Source organism: Phalangium opilio, unplaced genomic scaffold (genome assembly GCF_054372755.1).
Source record: "Phalangium opilio isolate 3A_F unplaced genomic scaffold, DU_Popi_V2 ptg000032l_1, whole genome shotgun sequence".
Lineage (NCBI taxonomy): Eukaryota > Metazoa > Arthropoda > Arachnida > Opiliones > Phalangiidae > Phalangium > Phalangium opilio.
In genome coordinates, this window is record NW_028324159.1 from 9,623,107 (window position 1) to 9,647,323 (window position 24,217).

The following is a 24,217-nucleotide window of genomic DNA, read 5'->3' on the forward strand; positions in this document are numbered from 1 at the left end:
GCGAGGTTTTCAAAATTCCAATCTTTAGATGGTTTTCTAAACTCAAAACACACGCTCTAACATCCGTTTGGTCATTATTACCGGTTGAACGTCTTAAATGGGCATACGTTTCCTCTACTGCATCACTTGATAGTTTTCGTGTGAAAATATAGTGAAATCCGCTGTCAAGTAAGTAACGAACAACTGCAATGGTTGACTTTGGTGTGATTGTAAGGGCTTCAAATGTTTCAGCAGTGAAACTTTGATTTGTTTGTTGCATTAAATTGGATCGTTTGAATAAAGGGAAGAAATTCCTCCTCAAGCCAATCTAACCTCTCATCATCAATGTTAAAGAATGGCAATTTATTGGGTACTCTTAAATGGATTCCGTATGTTTTGTTGTGAATATCGTGGATTTCAATCCACTTTCGCACCATCTCCATGAAATAGACCGTAACTTCAATGTGCTCTTTTTCTGCCTCATCACACATACCAAGTCTAACCAGACTTTTTAAAGCTCCCGTTACTGGGTGTGAAAAGATTTGAATTGCGTGAATTACATTCATTTTTTTCAAACGTTGTAGGGTAGACGTGTTTTCTGCTTAGAAACCTAATAGGTTTTACTATTAGACCTTTTTGAGAGCTATACAGTCGCTTCACATACTCTGAGCTAATTGGAAGCCCTATGTAGACAAATACTCTTGCCAAAAACTGATTTCTAAGGTTTTTAAGTAAATGACATTGATCAAATGCAATAAAAATAATTCTCGGATGATCAAGCGGATGAGTAACTTCGTGTTTGAGATCATTACCAGCACTAAGAAGTCTAAAAGCAGCCGTGTTGATTTTGGCATTATCAGCCACGAGCCGAACGACCAAGAAGCCAGATTCTTCAACAGCAGCTATTACGTCCAATATTAATTGATGAAGCTGGACTGCAGACAGTTTTGATGTGAAAAAGAACCACACTGGCAGGCTGAAACAGGTAGACAATCCTTGGAATACAAAGCACAACAAGCGTGTCGCTAGAATGTCTCCAATCCCTTCATTTTGGCTTAGTGTTGTTGCACCAAAGAACCTGTCAAGATTTTTGTCATATTGAAGTTTTGCCTTTAGTGCCATTTCATCAAACAGCAATGATAACAATCTTTCGTTATCATGTTTCAATTTTGTGAATTCTGCTTTTAATCGCTCTTTGATGAGAGGTGTTACACCATCTTTGCCATAAGCGTGACCTATGAATCTTTTCAATGTTACTCTGTGTGGCAATTGTAAAATTTTAAGCTCTCGAATAAAATTGTCGGCAGCAGGGGACTTCTTGTAGACAAAACAACAAATTTTCAGTGTTGTAGTTTCATAAGGGACGGACTTTTTGCCAAAAGCCATTTTTTGTTCCAGTAAAAAAAGAGCTGCTATATCTTTGCTAAAAGAAGAATCCATTATTTTTTTCAACTGAATAAGTTCTTTCTCTTTAGATGCTTTTTGGTGATTCCGCATTTCTTGTCTGAGTTGGTTTACTTTTGATTTATAAGAAAAAACTAGCTTTTTATTTTGCGCCCATCGCTAGATGGCGCAAAATATTAGGGAGCATAAACGGAAAGTTTAACTCCTCCTTCGTTTCTTCTTCGTCACACCGCTTATTGGACGGCGTCGAAAACCCCACCTTAATTTTCACCCTCAGCTGTCAGTCAGCTCTTGCTTTAGAATATGTATACATTACGCAAACAGAAGGGAAATCGCAGAGCTAGTCGTAGCCCAGTGGTAAAACGCTCGACTGTTTTTTCCTCGTGGATTGTTTTAAAACCAAGACTCGAGCGTTCGAGCCTACATTGAAATTTTGGTTAAAAATTTATATTTTAAATAATATGACAAAATAATATTTTAAATAGTAATTTGAAATATATTTTGGTAAATGCCAGGTGTTGATTTCGCCATACGAGATGTGGCGCAAAAATGTAATGGTCCTCTTGGGACCCTTGTTTATATTTATGATTCAGTCTTTGTAATTTGCGGGTCGATACTTGGTAAGATACTTTTTTTACAGGAGGAGAAGCTTGAGTTGATGCATCTTTAGTTTGGTTCTGTGGTGTTGTAGTGTGGTTTTTGTGTATCACATCTAAGTTACTTTGTATCACATTTAAGTCGTCCTGTATCACAGACGGGTCTTCTATTGCAGTTAAGTCTTTAGGTATCACAGTTAAACTCTCCTGTATCCCAGATGGGTCTTTTGGTATCACAGTTAAGCTCTCCTGAATCGCAGATGGGTCTTTTGGTAGGCAATCCCTAAATTACCGCCAACTTGGAATCTACCGAAAGTAAAATAGTACTTTTCCCACTATGCGTCGTCTGTTAGAAAACACCCTTTGGCTAGATTGACTTGGCTTTCGACTTAGGCGGTAAAATAGAGTAGTTATTCGGCAAATCAAAAGACTAGGCGGCAAAATCCAAAAAACCATGATTAAAGCTAAATAACGACTTCATTTGAATATAATAACGCAAGACCATTTAAATTCGTTTAAATATTACAAATCAAAGTAATTAAAACGTTTTCTCTCAAAAAAAGCCTGCGAAATAGTGGCGATACAGTAGCGTGTTTATTTTCGGCATTTTTCGAAACAAAACAAAATTAAAGCTAATTAACGACTTAAACAAGTTTAAATTAATCTTATAATGCTCTTTCAAAATTTTCGGACATTTGAACATCACTTAAGTGCAAAAACTATACTTAAAATCCACTAACCCTTACAAAAATCTTCTTAAGAACTCTTAAGAAAATTCCTTGGGAAATTTCTTTGGAAATCCTTAAGGCGTTCTTTAGGAAATTGGGGAATATTGGCCTCTTTTTCTTTGGAAATTACTTTGGAAATATCTTTGGAATTTTCTTGGGAAATATCTTTGGAATTTCCTTGCGAAATATCTTTGGAATTTTCTTGGGAAATATCTTTGTAATTTTCTTGGGAAATATCTTTGGAATTTTCTTGGGAAATATCTTTGGAATGTTCTTGGGAAATATCTTTGGAATGTTCTTGGGAAATATCTTTGGAATTTCCTTGGGAAATATCTTTGGAATTTTCTTGGGAAATATCTTTGGAATTTTCTTGGGAAATATCTTTGGAATTCTCTTGGGAAATATCTTTGGAATTCTCTTGGGAAATATCTTTGGAATGTTTTTGGGAAATATCTTTGGAATGTTTTTGGGAAATATCTTTGGAATGTTCTTGGGAAATATCTTTGGAATTTTCTTGGGAAATATATAGAGAAGTGGGTAAATTAATTTAGCCACTTGAAACGAGGATAGTTCTTACATGCAGAACCATATCCCAATACAGGAAGTGTAGTTCTTATACGCTGAACTACACCCCTTATAGAGAGGGAAGTTCTCGCATGCAGAGTGAAGTTGCTTTAAAAGTCAGACATTTAATCGACTTATTAAAAACATCCGTAAACGGCAGAAAGTTTTAAACCTTGTGCAATTGTATGGGGTACTAAGTGGGTTTTTGGAGGCTTTAACGGCCAAGCAGTAGATACAGACGTCGTTGTTAAATTTAATAATGTATATTCACTGAGAGGTTTTCGAGTATCAGAAACGCGTTTAACCTAATTTCCTCTACAATGTTTTTAAAAAAATATTTATTTTGGACTCCAATTACGCTCGAAATAAAGATAAAACATGCCATAAGAGAATTAAGCAAAAATTCCGATTGACAGCTTAGATTCCCTGTAAATCTAAACATAACGATTTCAATTACTCTTATTTTACTTTTAATCTATTTTATCCTTTACATAAACACCTCACGGATTATTGAAGGCAAAAAAATATAATAAAAAATAGGTAAATGTAACATTCCATTTCAGCGCTTGCCTAGCCTTAGCTACGGGACAAGCCTTCGTGAAACGTTTTTAATTTTTTTAACCATCAAGTTAATGTCTATCTAGGAAAACTTTAGCTAAACAATTTGGGTAAAAATATTTTGAGATAATTATATGTAAAGCATAATTGCAATATATCTGGCCCTTTGAAATTAATCTCTTGAATTCCAAACGAATTTCGTTGGAAGATAAACCCTAGATCTTCTCTGGAAAACCAACCCTAGAGCTTCATTGGACATTTATCTCAATAATGCTAACGAATTTCTTTTGGAAATAAACCATGGACCTTCTTTGGAAATTGATCTCAAGAATTCTAAAGAATTTCGTTGGAAAATATTCCCTAGACATTCTTTGGAAATTTATCTCAAGCATTTCTAAACAACTTCTTTGGAAAACAACCCCTAGACCTACTTTGGAAATTTATCCCTAGAATTCCTAAATAATTTCGTTACAAAATAATACCAAGAAATTCTTTGGAAATTTATCTATAGACTTCCAAAAGAATTTCTTTAGAAAGTAATCCCAAGACATTCTTTGGAAATTTATCTCTAGAATTCCTAAAGAATTTCTTTCGAAAATAATCCCAAGACCCTCTTAGGAAATTTATCTCTAGAATTCCTAAAGAATTTCTTTAGAAAATAGTCCCTAGACCTTCTTAGGAAATTCATCTTTAGAATTCCTAAAGAATTTCTTTAGAAAATAGTCCCAAGACATTCTTTGGAAATTTATCTCCAGAATTCCTAAAGAATTTCTTTAGAAAATAATCCCTAGACCTTCTTAGGAAATTTATCTCTAGAATACCTAAAGAATTTCTTTAGAAAATAATCCCTAGACCTTCTTAGGAAATTTATCTTTAGAATTCCTAAAGAGTTTCTTTAGAAAATAATCCCAAGCCATTCTTTGGAAATTCATCTCAAGAATTCTTTAGGAAATTCCATGGAAGTCTTTGGAAATAGTTTCTTTGGAAAATGATCCCAAGGGCTCCGTAGGGTTCCAAAGAAATTCCTTTAGAACTCTTAAGAAGATTTTTGTAAGGGAAACCCCTCCATTGTCTAACGCAATGCCATTTAAACACGTCTAAATAATACTAATCAACGTAAATTCGAACAGCGCGAAAACTTAGCGGTAAAATTTTCTCTTCACTTTTGGCATTTTCCAAAAGAAAGAAAGAAAAAACACTAATTAAAGCTTCTATTGGTTCTATCCAACCATTTAACGCCCAAAAATTAAATTTCGGCAATTTCCAGAAAAACCCTATATAACTAACTAATTAAGTAAATTGTTTTCAAATACCAAATCGTTTTGCCTATTGTACCGAACCACGTAAAACATAAATTGACAACAATGACCATTAAAATAATTTTACAATTAACTTTAATCATTCTCGGCGTATTAATATTCCAATTTAAACATCAATTCAGTAGAGAATTCGCTTAATACCGATTAAGTTTCATCATCGTCTAATGCAAGTGCCTTTACATACCTTTAATCATTAATTACCAAAGTTAATTATACTTAAATGACTTCGTTACGATTTATCTCATTCAAATAACCCGCTACAACAACATGGCTGTCTAAAACCAGGCGGTAAATTAGTGTATGGACCCTTTCGGCAATTTACAAAAATCACGTCAGTTGCCTACTCTAGAGCCTAGATGGCAACCCCATCCCCATCGCCGTGAAACAAATCAATAGAAAAATGGCTGTCCAAAACCATAGAGAAAGGCGTTAGGGAGTGGAATTGTAAAAACCTTTTAACGGCCAACCGCGATGCCTACGTGAGTGGGGGCGCTGACAAAAAAGGGGAAACAAACCGTGTCTTTTCGGCTGGTCATGACGTAAAAGCTCAAAAATAACGCTGGTAGCACCATCCCGAAGTCGGAACGATTTCGTCTGCTCGACCTGTGTGACAACGTGACAAGTTACAACAGAATTCAATTACATAAGATTTGTCGGATTTAGTCAAAGAAAATATTAAAATGGGAAAGAAATACTGCGTGTATCGTACATGTAAAAACAATGAAAAGTCGAAAAAGAATTTAAGTATAAACTTCCATCCAATTCCAAAGCCAACTTCCAGCATAGAAAAATATTTAAGGTAGCTTATTGCTATTAATCGGAGCGAATTCAAGGCGTTAGACGTGAAGTCACAACATTATGTCTGTGGTAAACATTTTATAGGTGGTAACGGCCCAACGGAACAATTCCCTGACCCGATCTAAGAAGTTAAGGTACTTTTTAATATTTTTCCTTAAACTGTGAATGCTAATTAATGTTTAACTGCATATAGGGTTCGCGATCTTTGGGCGGTCATTGCCATTTAGAAACTGCTGTTGTTGGTAAAGAAATAGAAGTATTTAGTGAAACCCCATTCATGGATGATAAGTGTCGTATGTTAGACTCAGAACGTAGTTCAGATGTGTTGGAACAAATGGACATTTTAAAGGTTCTCCTGATAAGTGTTTATCAGAAACAATCAAGCCAGATCAGTACAATTATTGTGAAAATGAAAAGGTCCAGACACAATGAGAAAACTTAACAGTCCAGTCTCATGATTTTGATAACTTTGAGGACATATCAGAATTAATTACAAATGATTCTGATAAGCAAGTTATAAATGTATCTCCAATCGTCATTTCACCTGACGGATGCCTTACAAATATTGCAAAACATTTCTTATATTATCAAGCGAACAATTTAGATTCTTTTAATCGGTGCGTGGAGATATCTCGTGAATCGATGGAACATTCACCTCAAGTTATCAGGAAGTTAATATTCAGGAGGAGTTTGGATAGCAAATTAATCAAGGTAGAATTATCACCAGCATTACAAGCATGCATTTTCTTCTGTAACAAAGTCATCGAAGGAGCTCATGCTTTGTTTACGTCTTCTGAAAGAGACATTAATCTTCAAATTTCGTGTCTTGAGGATTTGCTAAACGTTTTTAACTATCTTGCTAATTGGAGAAGTTTCCCAGGGATTCAAGGCATATTGTACGATCATTTTTGAGCAAATATGTAACATCCGCAAGCGTTTGTGCATTTAGTGACTGTCTCGGATCTGATAATAGTGATCATCTGATTTTGATTCCACAAGCTTCTCTTTGCCTTCTTTGTCAAGGAAGACAAAAGGTTCTACAAAATAGAAAAAGAAGAGATAATCCAGATCACCATTTTAACCGTAACACAAATCTCCGGTACATGACAAATGGTCAAGTTAAAGAGAAAGTGAATTGTATCAACAAAAAATATAAGGCTTTAAGCAATCGAAGAAACGTTTTGGAACGTAAAGTCAAGAAATGTTTTCTAAATGAGGGCATATGTATGTCAGCAGAAGAAAGCAAGGAGTTTGAAGACATCATCATTAAAAATCCATTCGAGACCAAATCTGTATTTTTCCAAAAACTATTGATGCGAGAACAATAAAAAATTAATTATGTCTAAAAACTCTCGTCCAAAGCAATATCATCCTGCCATCATATATTGGTGCCTTTACATCAAAGCAAAGTCTCCTTCCGCGTATGAAAGTATGAGACAAGCCTTCACACTTCCATCACAGAGAACACTGTTTTAACTAATCCGTTGACCTACGCACTAAAAGTGGCTTCAATGACGCAACGTTATTGGAATCGAGAAAAAAAATTGACACAGAACAATTTGAATAACACCAAAAATATTTCTCTCTGGTAATTGATGAAATCCAAGTCAAACAAGATCTAGTTTTCAAAAGTCATACTGGAGAATTAATTGGAGCAACAAACCTAAACAGCTTCCGGAATAAAGTTACAGAAGCAGAAAGAAGAATAGAAGGGCTCACAGAAGAAACCACCGCGCAAATACCCTTAGCGTCTCACGTACTTCAAATGATGGTTCGAGGACTGACAACCAAATTCAAATTTGCAAACGCTTATTTTCCTTGTGGTAATTTGACTGCAGATGATTAATATTCAACAGTTTGGGAAGCTATAGAAAATCTTCAAGCTGCTGGGTTTAGGATTCTGTCATTAGTTTGTGACAAGGCATCGTCAAACCAGAAATTATTCAAGATATGCACAGACGTTCAGCAAAAGATAAATAACAGCAAAGTTGGATATTATTGTATGAATCCCTTTAACAATGGAAAACCACTATATTTTGTTTCGGATGTTTGCCATGTTTTTAAAACAGCCAAAAACGCCTTTGCCAACAGTGGAAAGATGAAAAAGCATAAGGACGGTGTCTTGAGGCCAATTCGTTTGTTAAAAAGAAATGGAAAATTTATTCTTTGGAAACATGTCGTCGACACCTACGAAAAAGACTCTTCCTCGATGTTGAGGCTTGCCCCCAAACTAACTTATAACCACGTTCACCCAAATGCATTTAGCTGCATGAGGGTAAGGTTGGCCACGCAAGTATTGAGTAGTAGTGTCGCCAATGCCATGAAAGAACTAGTTGGCGATGAGGCCTCTGAGACAGTCAAGTTCATTCAATTGTTCGACTCTTTTTTCGACATGCTGAATGTATCCAATCTTTCCAACTACATTTTCAAAAGGAAACCAAGTTTGGCACCATATTGAAGTGTAGATGATTGGCGTTTTAAGGTAAGGACATCAATATCAAGGTATATCCAAGTATTCAGTTTCTTAAGCTTGAAATGTCTAACCTTAGTGGCTCGAAGACAAATTTCTTGGTTACCTGCATGTTTGGGAAGAAGATGTCGAACAGTTGGACGTTGAGAAAGATTTTGACAAGTCTAAAATGTTACTTAGTAGGGAAACGATGGAAGGACTACGGATAACCGGTTTGTAAATTGACTAGTTTATTTAGTTCCATTGAACATGTCTAATAAATACAGAATTGGTTTTATTTAGTTTTGTCTACTATTGCTATAGTCAAGTTTCTTCTTCAGAAAGGAGCACCATTTGTCCTAACAGCTAATCTAAACCAAGATTTAATTGAAAACTATTTTAGCAGACAGAGAGCTGCTTGTGGTGCGGGTGAAAATCCCACCGTAAAACAATATGGAGAAAGCACAAAAAGACTGAAACTCACGAAAACGTTAACAAAAGTGTCAACTGGAAATTGTTCCACCACTAAGAAAAAAGAGCCGCAAGAAGAAAAATCGCCCGTGATGCATTTCGCGATGAGCCATTAGGCCTTAACTAAATGTTTTTTTTGTGTGATTACTTTTAATTCTTTTCGTATTCCGCTACTGTTCAAACAGTCCCTTTTGAGAGCTTGAAATATATTTTTCACTTTCCTTGTCAATCCCTTTAGGTGGCAATTTATTAATATGCTAAAGCATTTTGATTTAGCGTTCTTAGAGTTTTCGTTAGCTTCCCACAACCTTTCCCACATTTCTGAAATAAATGGATCTTTTTCTAATATGCTAAGTATTTTAATGTTCCTATTTGAATTATCTTTAAATGGTTCACTAGGTTCAACTAAAGGGGAAAGCTTACGGCAAATAGCTCTAAACATTTCAAAAGCTGGTTTTCCCAAGTATAAAAGACCGCCTCTATCTTGCACAATACTCCATTTGTGATATTCTTCAGTCGCTTCACTCTTTCTAACCAAACAGTTTTTCCAGAATACAGGACACTCGTAAAGTCCAATTAGTTGATCTAGAACGTAGCCAGCAATATGGTGTAAGGTTTTTAAATCTTTCTTGTGTACTTCTGCAGCGCTTAATTTGATGAAATCCTTGATTGGAATAAGAGTGGGTTGAGCGTCACCAGCTTCTTTATCCAAGTAAATCTGGTTAATTTCGTTAAATAATCGATTTGAGAAAATAACAACTATATGAGCTTGGTCTTCTTTTGATAGCATCTTGAATGGTTCAATATCCATGAATGACACTTTTAGCTGTTGTTGAAAATCCAAGTTGGTCATTAATTCGTGTCGGTTAAAACTAAATCTTCCTTTATCTAGGACACCAGTATTGCTGTCGGCGAAAATAGATAAGTAATCGAATGCTTCCTCTGACAGAGTTTCAATTCCTCTTTCCTCTATTTCTTTGAGTGCATTCTTGGTAGGCATAAGTAATAACCGATTGATTAGTGGGATAGATATATCTTTTAAAAGACGGCAACCTGACATACCTTAGGTTATGTTACAAACAGGCCTAAAATGGTCCGGGAAATTTGTGAAAGAGAGTGTCTATTCTCACCCCGGGTGGAAATAGCCTGCGCGCTATTCTCACCCCCCCGGGTGAAAATAGCTTATACGCTATTCTCACCCCCCCCGGGTGAAAATAGCTCGTACGTTATTCTCACCCCCCGGGTGAAAATAGCTCGTACCTTATTCTCACCCCCCCCGGGTGCATATAGTAATTGATTTTGGTCGCTAAGCAGTGTTTTAAACAACCCTGGGCCCCTGACCCAGAGATTTTCTGACCTATTTGTGTATCTCTCCCACTGGACCCTGGTATAACAATGAGCAAAGATATAGATGATATGATGTTGATATACACTGGGTCATTACTCTATTGGCATCAAAAAAAAAGTGTTTTCAACTCTCTGCCCACAGAACAGTGAAACATCCCATAACTTTATGTGTGAATGGGTAGACTTCACCGGGCGGTGAAAATAGCTTGGGCGCTATTTTCACCCTACCGCAGCCCTTACCTCAATTCTTAGTCACGCGGTAGGGTGGATATAGCCTTGACGCTATGTTCACCCGGGGTAGACTTCACCGGGCGGTGAAAATAGCAGCCAAGCAATTTTCACCCTACCGCAGCCCTTACCTCAATTCTTAGTCACGTGGTAGGGTGGATATAGCCTCTACGCTATTTTCACCTAGGGTAGGAATAGGCTTCCGCCTATTTCTACCCGGGGGGTGAGAATAGTGACACTCTTTGTGAAATATGATCAGGGAAAATCTGGAAAAGTCATGGAATTTCAAATTTCAATCCAAACATTTTGTACGAACTCTGCTTAAGGGGGGTCAGTTTGTCGTCTTATATCAACTTATATTTAAACATACTCACAATAAAAGGAACTGTCCTACCAATACGAGTAACCTTATGCAGAGAAGCAGATGCTTTAGATAGAATGACATTTAAGTTTTTCTTTACAAACGAGTTGTTAAAAGCAATTCCTGAATAAAAAATGCCATTAAATATTCGAACTTACATTGGCTATTGTAAAAGTACCTTTATAATCTTCCTCTGTTGTGCCTTGGTTGGCTTTTTACAATTCATTTTGAAATACGTGTGGTCCATTATAATTTATAATTCAATTGAATGTTTACCGTTATTACGTACGTACGCGAGAATGAAGAACGGGTGAAACATGATTTCCCTATCACAGTAAAACGTGCCCCCACGTGGAAATTTCAAAAATATCGGACGCGTGTAGAACATTTTTTTAGAGTTTCTTGCCAGTTCGCAATTTCCCATCAATTTTTTGGTCTTAGGAAAGAATGCGTATACATTTTCCCGACGACGCTCTTCGAGCACTTTCATGTGCTCGAAGACGAGACTTTTTGTTGCTTCTAAAGCTGTCTTTATTTCGGCCTATATAACGTCAAAAAAATTACGCAGTTTCAGAAGCTGATCGAAAAGATGTAAAGCCCTACAGATTCGAGTGATATGCTCGGCCATACAGGTTGGTCGAATGCAGGGGGAAACCTGAAGCTCACCATTATGGCTGCCAAACCGAAGTAAGAGCTTGTAGGGTTTGACGCCATATCGGAATTGAGGGAAGTTGGGAACATAGTTGAATCTCATATGAATAAATATTCCGACTAAAAACGAAGACGTTTCGCTGTCGCACTTTTTATTATTTATTTGAAGAGATAGTTACAGCGGATTCTGAAAGGGACTGTTACCTCAGAACAAAACACAGACCATGTGCATCGCTTTCAATGACTAAATCGCGACTTTCGCCTGAACTAAATGACTAGGAGAAAATCCACTGCTGAGTAATAGCCCATTTTAATACTCTTCTTTATTTTAACTCTCAATTACGTGTTCTTCCTCCAAAGAGGAGGGAAATAGGGAGAGATAATCGCATAGGCAGCCGTGATCCATCCGTATTGAGAAGAGAGGAAAATCTGTGATACGCGGCGGCTCTTAACGCGCAACTTATTCGCGCACAGTTGACGTTATTGGTTCTCCTCTTTCGGGCTACTACGTCACCAAAATTGCTCGGAAAGGTTTAAACGTTGTCAAAACGTACGATTTAAAAATAAAAAGCCGAGGCTTAAGTGAAATGATCAGCCAAGTGGGCTTTTTTAAGCAAAGAGTTATTAATTTATCAGAGGTAATTTAAAATGGTTTACCACAAAAAAATGCTACTACTTGAATTGTAGTGGCAATACGTGGTATTCAAGTAATCCAAAAATGAACGGTATAACTTTTAAACCATTTCGAAAACCTATAACCAAACATCAACAATGTGTAATTAAAAAACATCATTTCGTGGGTTCGTGTGCTCAAGCCATTTTTCTAAAGGTGATAGTGATCCATTAGCAGGATTTGGTGTTATATGTTTACAAGTGAGATATTTTGAATATTTTCCTGAAATATTACACGGCTCTAATCTTATACTATCTATCTAAATTACCTCTGATAAATAAATAACTCTTTGCTTAATAAAGCCCACTTGGCTGAACATTTCACTTAAGCCTCGGCTTTTTATCTTTAAAGCGTACGTTTTAACAACGTTTAAACCTTTCCGAGCAATTTTGGTGACGTAGTAGCCCGAAAGAGGAGAACCAATAACGTCAACTGTGCGCGAATAAATTGCGCGTTAAGAGCCGCCGCGTATCACAGATTTTCCTCTCTTCTCAATACGGATGGATCACGGCTGCCTATGCGATTATCTCTCCCTATTTCCCTCCTCTTTGCTTCCTCAATCAATAACACGAGCCACTCGGTTTGAAATACCATGACGTCAATAGTGACGGTTTCTACACATCCTCCCTTTAATTCAAGCACTTAGACCCAGAAAATGTCCTCTTAAAGATTCCAAGTATAAGTATGCATTCCAGCCCCTGGTAATAACCATATTGTTCCAAAGTTGACTGCCAGCCGAAAAGTTTTTTTTATTATTATTATTATTATTATTATTTATGGTCCAAAGTGAAGATTGATGTTATTTTAATAGAAAGTTTAAGAAATTGGCCGAAAAGCGTTTACATAAACGTTGAGCGCCCTAAACGTAAGATCTTTGAAATACGGCGTGAGAAAAATCATCCGTTCTTTTAAATTATAATATTTTTACCTCTCCGAGTGACGTATGTCACAGAGAGGTTCTGTAACGATCGTGTGTGTCTGTCTGTGTGTGTGTCTGTTGTTACACCCACGTGACCGCGTTCGCAGTTTCCAAATCGGAGCAAACGTGTTCGCCATTTTCGAACTGCATTCACAGTCACGGAAATGGCTCCTCTACTTGAGTTTTCACACCACCATCTTCTTGTCTTTGTCTATCCCACACGGACACCAGTCTGTACTTACTGGCTTCTAATCACCACCATCTTTCGGTCTTCGTCCATCCCACATGGACACCAGTCTGTATTCATTGGCTTCTAACACCACCATCTTCTGGGCGTAGGTTTGTCTATCCCACTTAGACACCAGTCGGTACTTACTGGCTTCTAATTCCACCATCTTCTGGTCATTGTCCATCCCACATGGACACCAGTCTGTACACCTGGCTTGTACACCACCATCTTCTGGTCTTTGTTTTTGTCTATCGCACATGGGCACCAGTCTGTACACCTGGCTTCTACACCACCATCTTCTGGTCTTTGTTTTTGTCCATCCCACATGGACTCCAGTCTGCACACCTGGCTTCTACTCCATTGTCATCGTTGGGTTTAAGACATTCGCGGCGATCAGCTAGGGTTACGAGAAACGTCTAGCATCCCTAAGGTGGGATCGCCACCAAAGGTTTTCGCAATTGCGGTTGTTCTTGTTTAAGCTGTAGTTCGACACCCTTATATACTACCTATTTGAGTAAGGCGAAGCAACCGGCGTATGCTTCATTTCAAACGCAAATATTAGTCAAGTCTCTCAAGAATGTCTAGTTGATCTTTATCAACGCGATGTAACGCTCAATAAGGCGAACAACTATCGAAGAAAATATTTAATATTAATCATATTTATTACCTCTCCGAGTGACGTATGTCACGGAGAGGTTCTGTAACGATCGTGTCTGTCTGTCTGTGTGTCTGTCTGTCTGTCTGTTGTTACACCCACGTGACCGCGTTCGCAGTTTCCAAATCGGAGCAAACGTGTTCGCCATTTCCGAACTGCTTTCACAGTCACAGAAATGGCTCCTCTACTTGAGTTCTAACACCACCATCTTCTGGTCTTTGTCCATTCCACACGGACACCAGTCTGTACTTACTGGCTTCTAATCACCACCATCTTATGATGTTCGTCCATCCCACATGGACACCAGTCTGTACATACTGGCTTCTAATCACCACCATCTTCTGGTCTTCGTCCATTCCACTTGGACACCAGTCTGTACATACTGGCTTCTAATCACCACCATCTTCTGGTCTTCGTCCATCCCACTTGGACACCAGTCTGTACATTCTGTCTTCTAAACACCACCATCTACTGGTCTTCCGTCTATTCCACATAGACACCAATCTGTCTCATTGGCTTCTACTCCATTATCATCGTTTGGTTTTAGGATATACGCGGCGATCAGCTAGGGTTACGAGAAACGTCTAGCCTCCCTAAGGTGGGATCGCCACCAAAGGTTTTCGCAATTGCGCTTTTTCCTTACTATTATAATGGAAACGAATCGTATATATACCCCAAAACTTGAAGAAAGCGGGCAAGAGGGGTACCCTTCACTTTAAACGTCAATATTAGCGAAGTTTGAGATGATAATAGGTATAACTTTATTTTAAACGATTTAACTATTATTAATGTTAATTATTGAAGATTAAAATAATTAAAAATAATTATATTTATTTAAATATTAAAGATAATCTTGTTTCTCAACTCAAAATTAATACGGAAAGAGTTAAAAAGCAGTCTATGTTTTTGTCTGTGTGTATCCGTCCATTGTTACACTAGTGCGTCGCGTTCGCAGTTAGCCTTGTGTTGATGTGTTAAGAAATCATACAGAACCTTAATATTCCCTTTTTCCATAATATAAAGTGAATATGTGGAAGTATTTTTCGTAATTATGATGCATTTAGTACTTTTGTAGCTTTAAAGCTCTGTTTCATTTTGGTATTCCAAAGATTTTTTTTAATATTGTTATTTGAAATGGCTGTTTATATATTATTTAAGCTATACTACATCTGTATATAGAATAAGTCTTGGTTTAGTGATTTCATGAAGAAAGCTAAGACCTAGATTCCGGCGGGTATATTAAGTATCATCCGCAATAGGCTTAGTGAAACAAAGAGTAAATAATTGAGGCCTGAGGTTAAGTAAATTTTGGGCTTTGATTTTCGTGTCTGAAATGAAGAGACATCAACGGTTCAGAGAGAGCCGAAAGTTAAATACACTATTAAATAATCAGGTTAAGATTTTATAATAGAAGAAAATATCATGGTGGCAATTAGAATAGTAAAAGGGCTAATGGTAAACGGGTAGTAGCTACAGACTTTTTATTCTCTTTATGGTGCGCATTGACTATTAGTGCGTCTAGCTACAATTTAGCTTACGTGTTATTTAACGTTAACATTCATGTTGGCAAACTAAGAATATTGTTGAGGTGAGACGAGACGATAGTGTTTACACTGCAAACCAGTTGTGAATGTAGCTATCAGAATATACGGTAAACAGCTGAAGCGTAGACTTCATTCCCTGTTCTTCTCCCCATTGACTGATTTCCATGTGTCCAAGATTTATCCTTATTGGATGTAAAATGTAGTCTGCTTTACTGTATATTCGCTATGCTTGGAATACTGCTTCAATATTTCGTAAATTTTTACTTCAAAAAAGAGAAATAATTCCATATCTAGGTAAATAGGTTTGTAGTAGTAGACCTCTTGACTCGGAGAGGTAATATTTTGGTTTTCCCAACTTGTTTTAATATTTAAGATAATCTTGTTTCTCAACTCAAAATTAAAACGGAAAGAGTTAAAAAGCAGTCTATATTTTAGTCTGTGTGTGTCCGTCCGTTAGTGCGCCGCGTTAGCAGTTCGCTTTGTTTTGTGGAAAGAAATCCTACAAAACCTTAATATTTGGTTTTCTCATAATGTATAATTAATATATGGAAATATTTTTCGTAATTTCGATGCTTTTAATGGTTTTTTAGCTATAAAGCTCTGTTTCATTTTGATATCCCAAGAATATTTTTTATATTATTATTTGAAATCGATGTTTATATATTACTTAAGCTATACAATGAATTTATTTATTAACATGAATATATATCTGCATTGACTAGTTAAACTACATATTCAGGGATGGGAGGGGCTTAGTTTGAGTGACGTCAGAGGATTTCTGTCGGTTTGTTTTTAAAGCTAAAGCTCTTGTCACGCGGAAGGCTAATAATGCTTGTAAATTGATCAACTACCGAATTAATTTAACTCCAACAGCAGGGAAAAACCAGCATCATCAATTCTCACGATTTAAAATGTTAGTAGTTTACTTTCAACCGTTACATTAATTTTCATAATGGCCAACAGTTTTCAGTTTCAGATTAGGAAAAACCATTGCAGGCACTTATTACAATTTCCTTTAAAAGATCAATATCACTTTCGGACATCGTGTTGAGATATTTATTCACGTATCGGCGATCATTTTTAATATTCAGTTGACGCACTTTGGTGAACCTAACCGAAAATTGTATCCCTCATACAATTTTGTTAAACTGGTCGTCTGCTGTTCGAACTTCCAGGTGTCTCGATTTTGATTGGCTACCGCGATGACGTTAAACGCGTATGTAATAGAAAGGTCCCTCCCATCCCTGAATAACATGATAGAAAGGCTAATGATACACATATATATTCATGTTAATGAATAAATTCATGGCTATTCTACATCTGTTTATAGCATAATCCTTTCTAAAGTGATTTCAAGAAGAACGCGACTATATTGGTCAAATGAACTTTTATTTGTCAATAGGCCTAGAGAACCAAAACATAAACGCTTGGTTTTTGTTTCTGCAATGCAGAAACATTAACGGCAGAGAGAATTAAGTAGGGAGCGGAAGCTATAGCCTTTGACAGTGCATAACGGGATGTAGCGCAAAACAAGTGGGCTACGTTGCTATTTTCTCTGTTTCTATATAATCTCTTTTCCGGTCACATGACTTTGTTTTAAAAGCAAGGGTTTTACTGGTTGTAAAGTGTTGGGGGTGTGGCACTGTGTGAACCAACCAGCAGCAGCCTGAGCGCGTAACCATCGAAACCTGTCGGTTCGTGTTTCAATCACATTTAATTTCTTAAATGTTAAAACTAACGTTTAATCGTAACAAGTACTATTTAGAAGATAAAAGGTAAAGTTTTAATTACTCCTTATAAAAAGAATTTAATATTTAATAGTAATTCTAACAGGGGTAAACGTTGAAAAAAGGTTTTGTAAGAAGTCCAAGGCTTAGAGTAGAGGCTTCTGACAGTGACAGAGAGCGTCGCGATATTTGGATTTTTGACACGCAATAATAATGCGAATTGTTTGTAAATATGGCTCTTGCTCGTCTAAACAAACTTCAAGCATTAGGGAAGTTAGAGGAGCGCCTGGAGTGTTTTTGTGAAGTTTCCATCTTTAAAAAACGAAAAAGTAAAGTGTCAACGATGGGTTAATGCCTGTAGTAGAAAAGATTTCACCATAGACAAGGTCTCTCGTGGTTCTTATTTCTGTTCAATACACTTTTATGGTTTCAGAGGTCCAACTCCCGAATATCCAGATCCTATTCCGTTAGCATCTGTTTGGGAACCCATTCAAGTAACCTAGTTTATATTATTTGTTTATATCTGGAGTATTGAAAAACATATTTTTTCAGGAAGAAATAACACTTATCGCAGATGTTTGAAGAAACACAGGAAATTAATGATACACAAGAAGCTTCTAACAAAGGGTATGAAGAATGCAATGTAAGCAGGTATTTGCAAATAGTGAAAACTTCAAGTTATTTACATTATTGTAATGTAGGTGTCTGATCAGAAGGGATCCCAAGATATCTTAGACTTGAAAGTATTATCACCACCAATGTCTTGGTCGATGGGAAAAGTAAACCAGGGTGTTATGTTCATAAAACACATAAATGGGAAGATAGTTTTATCATGTTCTTTTGTGGGAAATGGACCTGTTACTGTGACAATCACTGCGTTGGGTAAAAACATACTGAGTGATAAATTTGAAAAACATCTGGACATTAAAACAAATCGTGACGTTTACAACTATTTATCACAACTTGATAAATTTAAGATCTGCCCAGGAAATAATGATGGTGAACTTGTCAGGCTTTACAATGTGAGACGCCCAAATAACCACAAACGAAATAGCAACTATTCCAGTGCTTTAAAAGCTGTTTACAGCAATAGATGCGAAGGCCTAGTTCCGGTTAGTAAGAATCGTTGTGCTTCATGCCAACAATATCGGTCAAGTTTAAGAACATTGCGTTGTCGTTACCAAGCAATACGTTAGAAAGTAACTAAAGATATTACAATAAAAGACAAAACTAAAAGGGAATCCAAGTCGAAATTACTCCTATCTGAGAAAGGTAAACAAGACTTATCAACATTGAAGAGACTTTTCAAAGAGAAACTTAAAAAAGAGAAGCCAGGATCCTTCATGGCTCTTTTTATTGAACAACAGTTATTAGCATTGGAGAGATCTAAATATGGCATGAGATGGGACTCATTCTTCCTTAAATGGTGTTCCTATATAGAAAACAAATCCAAATCCGCCTACAAAGCTTTAGAATTGTCTGGAATTATAAAGCTACCCACGACAAGAACATTGTATCATCATGAGCACACTATAACAAACAAATCAGGATTTAATGAAGATGCTATCAATGAAATGATAAATACAAGTTGGGAAAACCAAAATATTACCTCTCCGAGTCAAGAGGTCTACTACTACAAATTTATTTACCTAGATATGGAATTATTTCTCTTTTTTGAAGTAAAAATTTACGAAATATTGAAGCAGTATTCCAAGCATAGCGAATATACAGTAAAGCAGACTACATTTTACATCCAATAAGGATAAATCTTGGACACATGGAAATCAGTCAATGGGGAAAAGATCAGGAAATGAAGTCTACGCTTCAGCTGTTTACCGTATATTCTGATAGCTACATTCACAACTGGTTTGCAGTGTAAACACTATCGTCTCGTCTCACCTCAACAATATTCTCAGTTTGCCAACATGAATGTTAACGTTAAATAACACCAAAGCTAAATTGTAGCTAGACGCACTGATAGTCAATGCGCACCATAAAGAGAATAAAAAGTCTGTAGCTACTACCCGTTTACCATTAGCCCTTTTACTATTCGAATTGCCACCATGATCTTTTCTTCTATTATAAAATCTTAACCTGATTATTTAATAGTGTATTTAACTTTCGGCTCACTCTGAACCGTTGATGTCTCTTCATTTCAGACACGAAAATCAAAGCCCAAAGTTTACTTAACCTCAGCCCTCAATTATTTACTCTTTGTTTCACTAAGCCTATTGCGGATGATACTTAATATACCCGCCGGAGTCTAGGTCTTAGCTTTCTTCATGAAATCACTAAACCAAGACTTATTCTATATACAGATGTAGTATAGCTTAAATAATATATAAACAGCCATTTCAAATAACAATATTAAAAAAATTCTTTGGAATACCAAAATGAAACAGAGCTTTAAAGCTACAAAAGTACTAAATGCATCATAATTACGAAAAATACTTCCACATATTCACTTTATATTATGGAAAAAGGGAATATTAAGGTTCTGTATGATTTCTTAACACATCAACACAAGGCTAACTGCGAACGCGACGCACTAGTGTAACAATGGACGGATACACACAGACAAAAACATAGACTGCTTTTTAACTCTTTCCGTATTAATTTTGAGTTGAGAAACAAGATTATCTTTAATATTTAAATAAATATAATTATTTTTAATTATTTTAATCTTCAATAATTAACATTAATAATAGTTAAATCGTTAAAAATAAAGTTATACCTATTATCATCTCAAACTTCGCTAATATTGACGTTTAAAGTGAAGGGTACCCCTCTTGCCCGCTTTCTTCAAATTTTGGGGTATATATACGATTCGTTTCCATTATAATAGTAAGGAAAAAGCGCAATTGCGAAAACCTTTGGTGGCGATCCCACCTTAGGGAGGCTAGACGTTTCTCGTAACCCTAGCTGATCGCCGCGTATATCCTAAAACCAAACGATGATAATGGAGTAGAAGCCAATGAGACAGATTGGTGTCTATGTGGAATAGACGGAAGACCAGTAGATGGTGGTGTTTAGAAGACAGAATGTACAGACTGGTGTCCAAGTGGGATGGACGAAGACCAGATGATGGTGGTGATTAGAAGCCAGTATGTACAGACTGGTGTCCAAGTGGAATGGACGAAGACCAGAAGATGGTGGTGATTAGAAGCCAGTATGTACAGACTGGTGTCCATGTGGGATGGACGAAGATCAAAAGATGGTGGTGATTAGAAGCCAGTAAGTACAGACTGGTGTCCGTGTGGAATGGACAAAGACCAGAAGATGGTGGTGTGAGAACTCAAGTAGAGGAGCCATTTCTGTGACTGTGAAAGCAGTTCGGAAATGGCGAACGCGTTTGCTCCGATTTGGAAACTGCGAACGCGGTCACGTGGGTGTAACAACAGACAGACAGACAGACACGATCGTTACAGAACCTCTCCGTGACATACGTCACTCGGAGAGGTAATTACAGATAATGATAACCTTCCAGAACATAAGAAGTACTTTGTTCTTCTTTTGGATGAAATGGCTATCAAGCCAGACCTAATTTGTCATAAAGATACTGGGTACTTCACTGGTTTTATCGATGTCTTGGACCATCATAACTCTCTTAATGACACTGTGATGAGAGAAAAGTGAACAACTGTGCCACCTTTAGCAACAAGCATTCTTCAACTTATGCTTCGTGGCATAACAAGCAATATTAAAATTCCATTTGCCCATTTTCCAACAAAATTATATTCAATTGTTTGGGAAGCCATTTCTTTGTTGGAAAACAATGGATTTAGAATTTTAGCGGTTGTTGGAGACGGAGCTTCAATAAACCGTAAGGTTTTTCGCATGTGCGCTGATCACCAAGGAACCAAAAATGTACCTTTTGCCACTAGTAATATACACGCTGCTGATGAAGAAAGGGACATATACTTCCTGTCAGATGCACCTCACCTGATAAAAACAGTGCGTAACTGTGTAAGCAACAGTGGGGCAAATTCCAATTCTCGTAGCCTATGGATAAATGGCGAAGATATTTCCTGGAAAGTTAGCTTGCGCCTTTACTACACGCAATTAAGAATGAAAGGCCAATTTAAAAATGTTTCCAAGGTAACATACAGTCACGTTTTCTTGAATGCTTATTCAAAGATGAAAGTCAATTTAGCTTGTCAAGTTGTGAGCGAGACAGTTGCGTCTGCGATAGAAGTTCTTTTCGGAGAAGATAAATACCAGGAAACGGTTAAATTTATTAGGACATTTGACAAGTTTTTTGACTTGTGCAATGTTGGAAATTGTTTTGAAGCCATGGCAAAGAGAATACCCAACAAAAGAATATATGAGCATGAGCATGATGAACGATTGCAGGTATTAAAACTAATCATGGATGGTTTAATCAAATAATCATGTTATATAATTTGTCAATAAGTGGTTAGAAGTTGACTTTATAAAATACTTGGATGACTGGGAGAGTGATGTATTAAATCGCCCAGGAGACAATTCTAAAACAGAAATGAGCAACATGTTTTTATCCGCAACAACTATTTAAGGGCTACGTATGACAGGTAATTAATACGCTCTGAATGTAATATAAGCCACATTTAAATATTGTCAACCTTTTCTATTACAGCCCTTTCACAAAGAACTTGGAACATATAAGCCCCCTAGAATTACACACCAAATCTACGCTTCGCGTGCCCTGCTTTTTCAACAAGTATACTTTATCATTCGTCGGTTTTTTTATTTTACTTTTGGCGCGAAAATTAAACACTTTAAAACTTTTATTTTGTCGCGAAATAGCGCAATTTCAAACAACGTTTAGGTTTCACACACATCGTGTTTAAATGTAGTTTATAAAAACTGTTTATTATTGAAAATAACACTTTCTTGTGCTTATTTCAAAGAACGAAAGTAAAAAATAAGTAAATTATGGGCAGAAAGTGTTCCATTGAAGAATGTAAAAATACAGGGAGAAATAAAAATGTTTCATGGCATAAGTAAGCAAAGCGCGTAAATTGTTCTGCAGTTTTATATTATTTTTCTAACTGTTACTTCAATTAAAGATTTCCGGTTGATCAGCCCCATTTATTAGTAAAATGGCTCAAAGCCATTGGAAAATTAAATTGGGCTCCAGGGAAAAATGACGCGCTTTGTAGTGATCATTTTCAAATATCGAACTATCGGAAAGATACCAAAATAAGACTTTTGTACAAAACTGCGGTTCCTACATTACTTTTGCCCATACCTCCAAACCCACACCTAAGCGATGGAATTGTATTTAGTTAAAGAAATTTTTCAGCAACAAAAATGGTGTTTTCAAACTTTTAATCATTAATTACAGAAAACATACAGTCGGGCTAGCATAAATAGCAATAACTTAGGTTCATCCACATCTGTTGATAATTCGTCTCAAACTGAAGTAAGTTCACCCACATCTGTTGATAATTCGTCTCAAACTGAAGTAAGTTCACCATGTGGTGATCATGATGAAATGACGATGGATGACGTTTTGCAAGTGGAAGACATTGGTCTCTGCATTGAAGTTCAAAATGAGTCTCACAGTGAAAATGTATTGAACACGATGGTAGACAAGAAAGAATTATCGGAGCATTAATATTTTAAAAATTTAGGAATCATATCAACAATGCAACAAATTTGAGTCAATGGAACTTGACACTGACACTCAACCTAATGCAGGTCCCTCATTCAGTTATAGCGAGCGACAAGATATTCCACCTGTAGAATTGGATCATGTAATTTTAAACGCCCCAATTCTACGCTATGGCCTTGCTTCATTTTACCTTTTTGCAGGCGTATTACTTGTCCTATGAAAACCGTGTAAAACAATTAGAGGCTGCATCACTGAAAAAGGTTAATTTGAAAGTAATTTCGCTTACCTTGTAGAGGCAAACTAATATTATGTTTAGGACCGTGAAATTTTGAGACTTAAAAGAAATCTTCAAACTCAATTGGCAAGAAGGAAAGGCATCCAGAAAAGACTGAAACTTACAAAAGGGAAGATTATTAGGCGTGATCAAAAATTAATGAGCTTCAAAGGAATGATTTCAACCTTACGTAAAGAGAAAGTTATGATAAAGGACAACCTTGTCAAGTTAGACGCATCATTTTCACCAACAGCAAAAGAGCTCTTTCAACAACTAAAAGATAGTGGGCCTAGAAACATGGCGAATAAATCCTACGGCAGCACACTTCGAGAATTTGCTGTAACATTGCATTTTTACAGTCCTAAATCCTATAGGTATCTTCGTCGATTTTTTTGTTTACCACATCCAAACACCATAAGAAAGTGGTCTGCAAAAATTGACGGAGCACCTGGTTTCACTGCACAAAGCTTTGAATTCATAAAAAATAAAGTGCAAAAGTCGCAATATCCAATCCTTTGTTCATTAATGATTGATGAAATGTCCATTCGCAAGGAGATAAGGTGGAATGGAAAATGTTTCGACGGATATGTTGATTATGGCATGGAGGCTAAAGACTAAATCAGTGAAATTGCAACCTCCGCTTTAGTCTTCATGGTTGTTGCAATTAATGGCAATTGGAAAGTACCTATAGGGTATTTTTTTGTACACGTAACACCTTCCTGGCTTCTGGACAACCTTGTTAGGGAGGCATTCCACAATTTGAATACCACCGGTGTCAAGTGTGTAGCGTTTGTTTGCGACGGTCTTTCGTCCAATATATTCTATGGCTCAGAGGCTAGGGGTTATTATAAATGCCAAAGAAATAAAGGCTGTTTTCCCAAACCCTGGTAACTAACAAATGGTGATTAAAGTCATTTGTGACATTAAACGGTATTCTTTTAAAACACAGCAAATTTTAAAGCATCTGTGGCATTTATTCTCGATGTCTGCCACATGGTTAAACTTACCCGAAACCTGTGGGAGCATTTTAATGTCCTTATAAATGGGAAAACAAAAGAAGTATGCAATGTTTTAATGGGACGGAAATTAATAAACCGATAAATGGGTGAATGTTAATATTTTAGGATATTTTCTGGTCATTGGTGGT

General features: G+C 36.6%; 1 long non-coding RNA gene across 1 annotated transcript; it reads right to left on the bottom strand.

Annotated features, from left to right (window-relative positions):
• Window positions 1-22,615: 22,615 nt before the first annotated feature.
• On the bottom strand, window positions 22,616-23,142 carry LOC149685945 (uncharacterized). The gene is made up of 4 exons (XR_016384112.1): window positions 23,083-23,142; window positions 22,987-23,010; window positions 22,867-22,921; window positions 22,616-22,717 (listed from the first exon to the last, which is right to left on the bottom strand). It is a non-coding gene; the product is annotated as an uncharacterized LOC149685945 (long non-coding RNA).
• Between the last annotated feature and the right edge of the window lie 1,075 nt (window positions 23,143-24,217).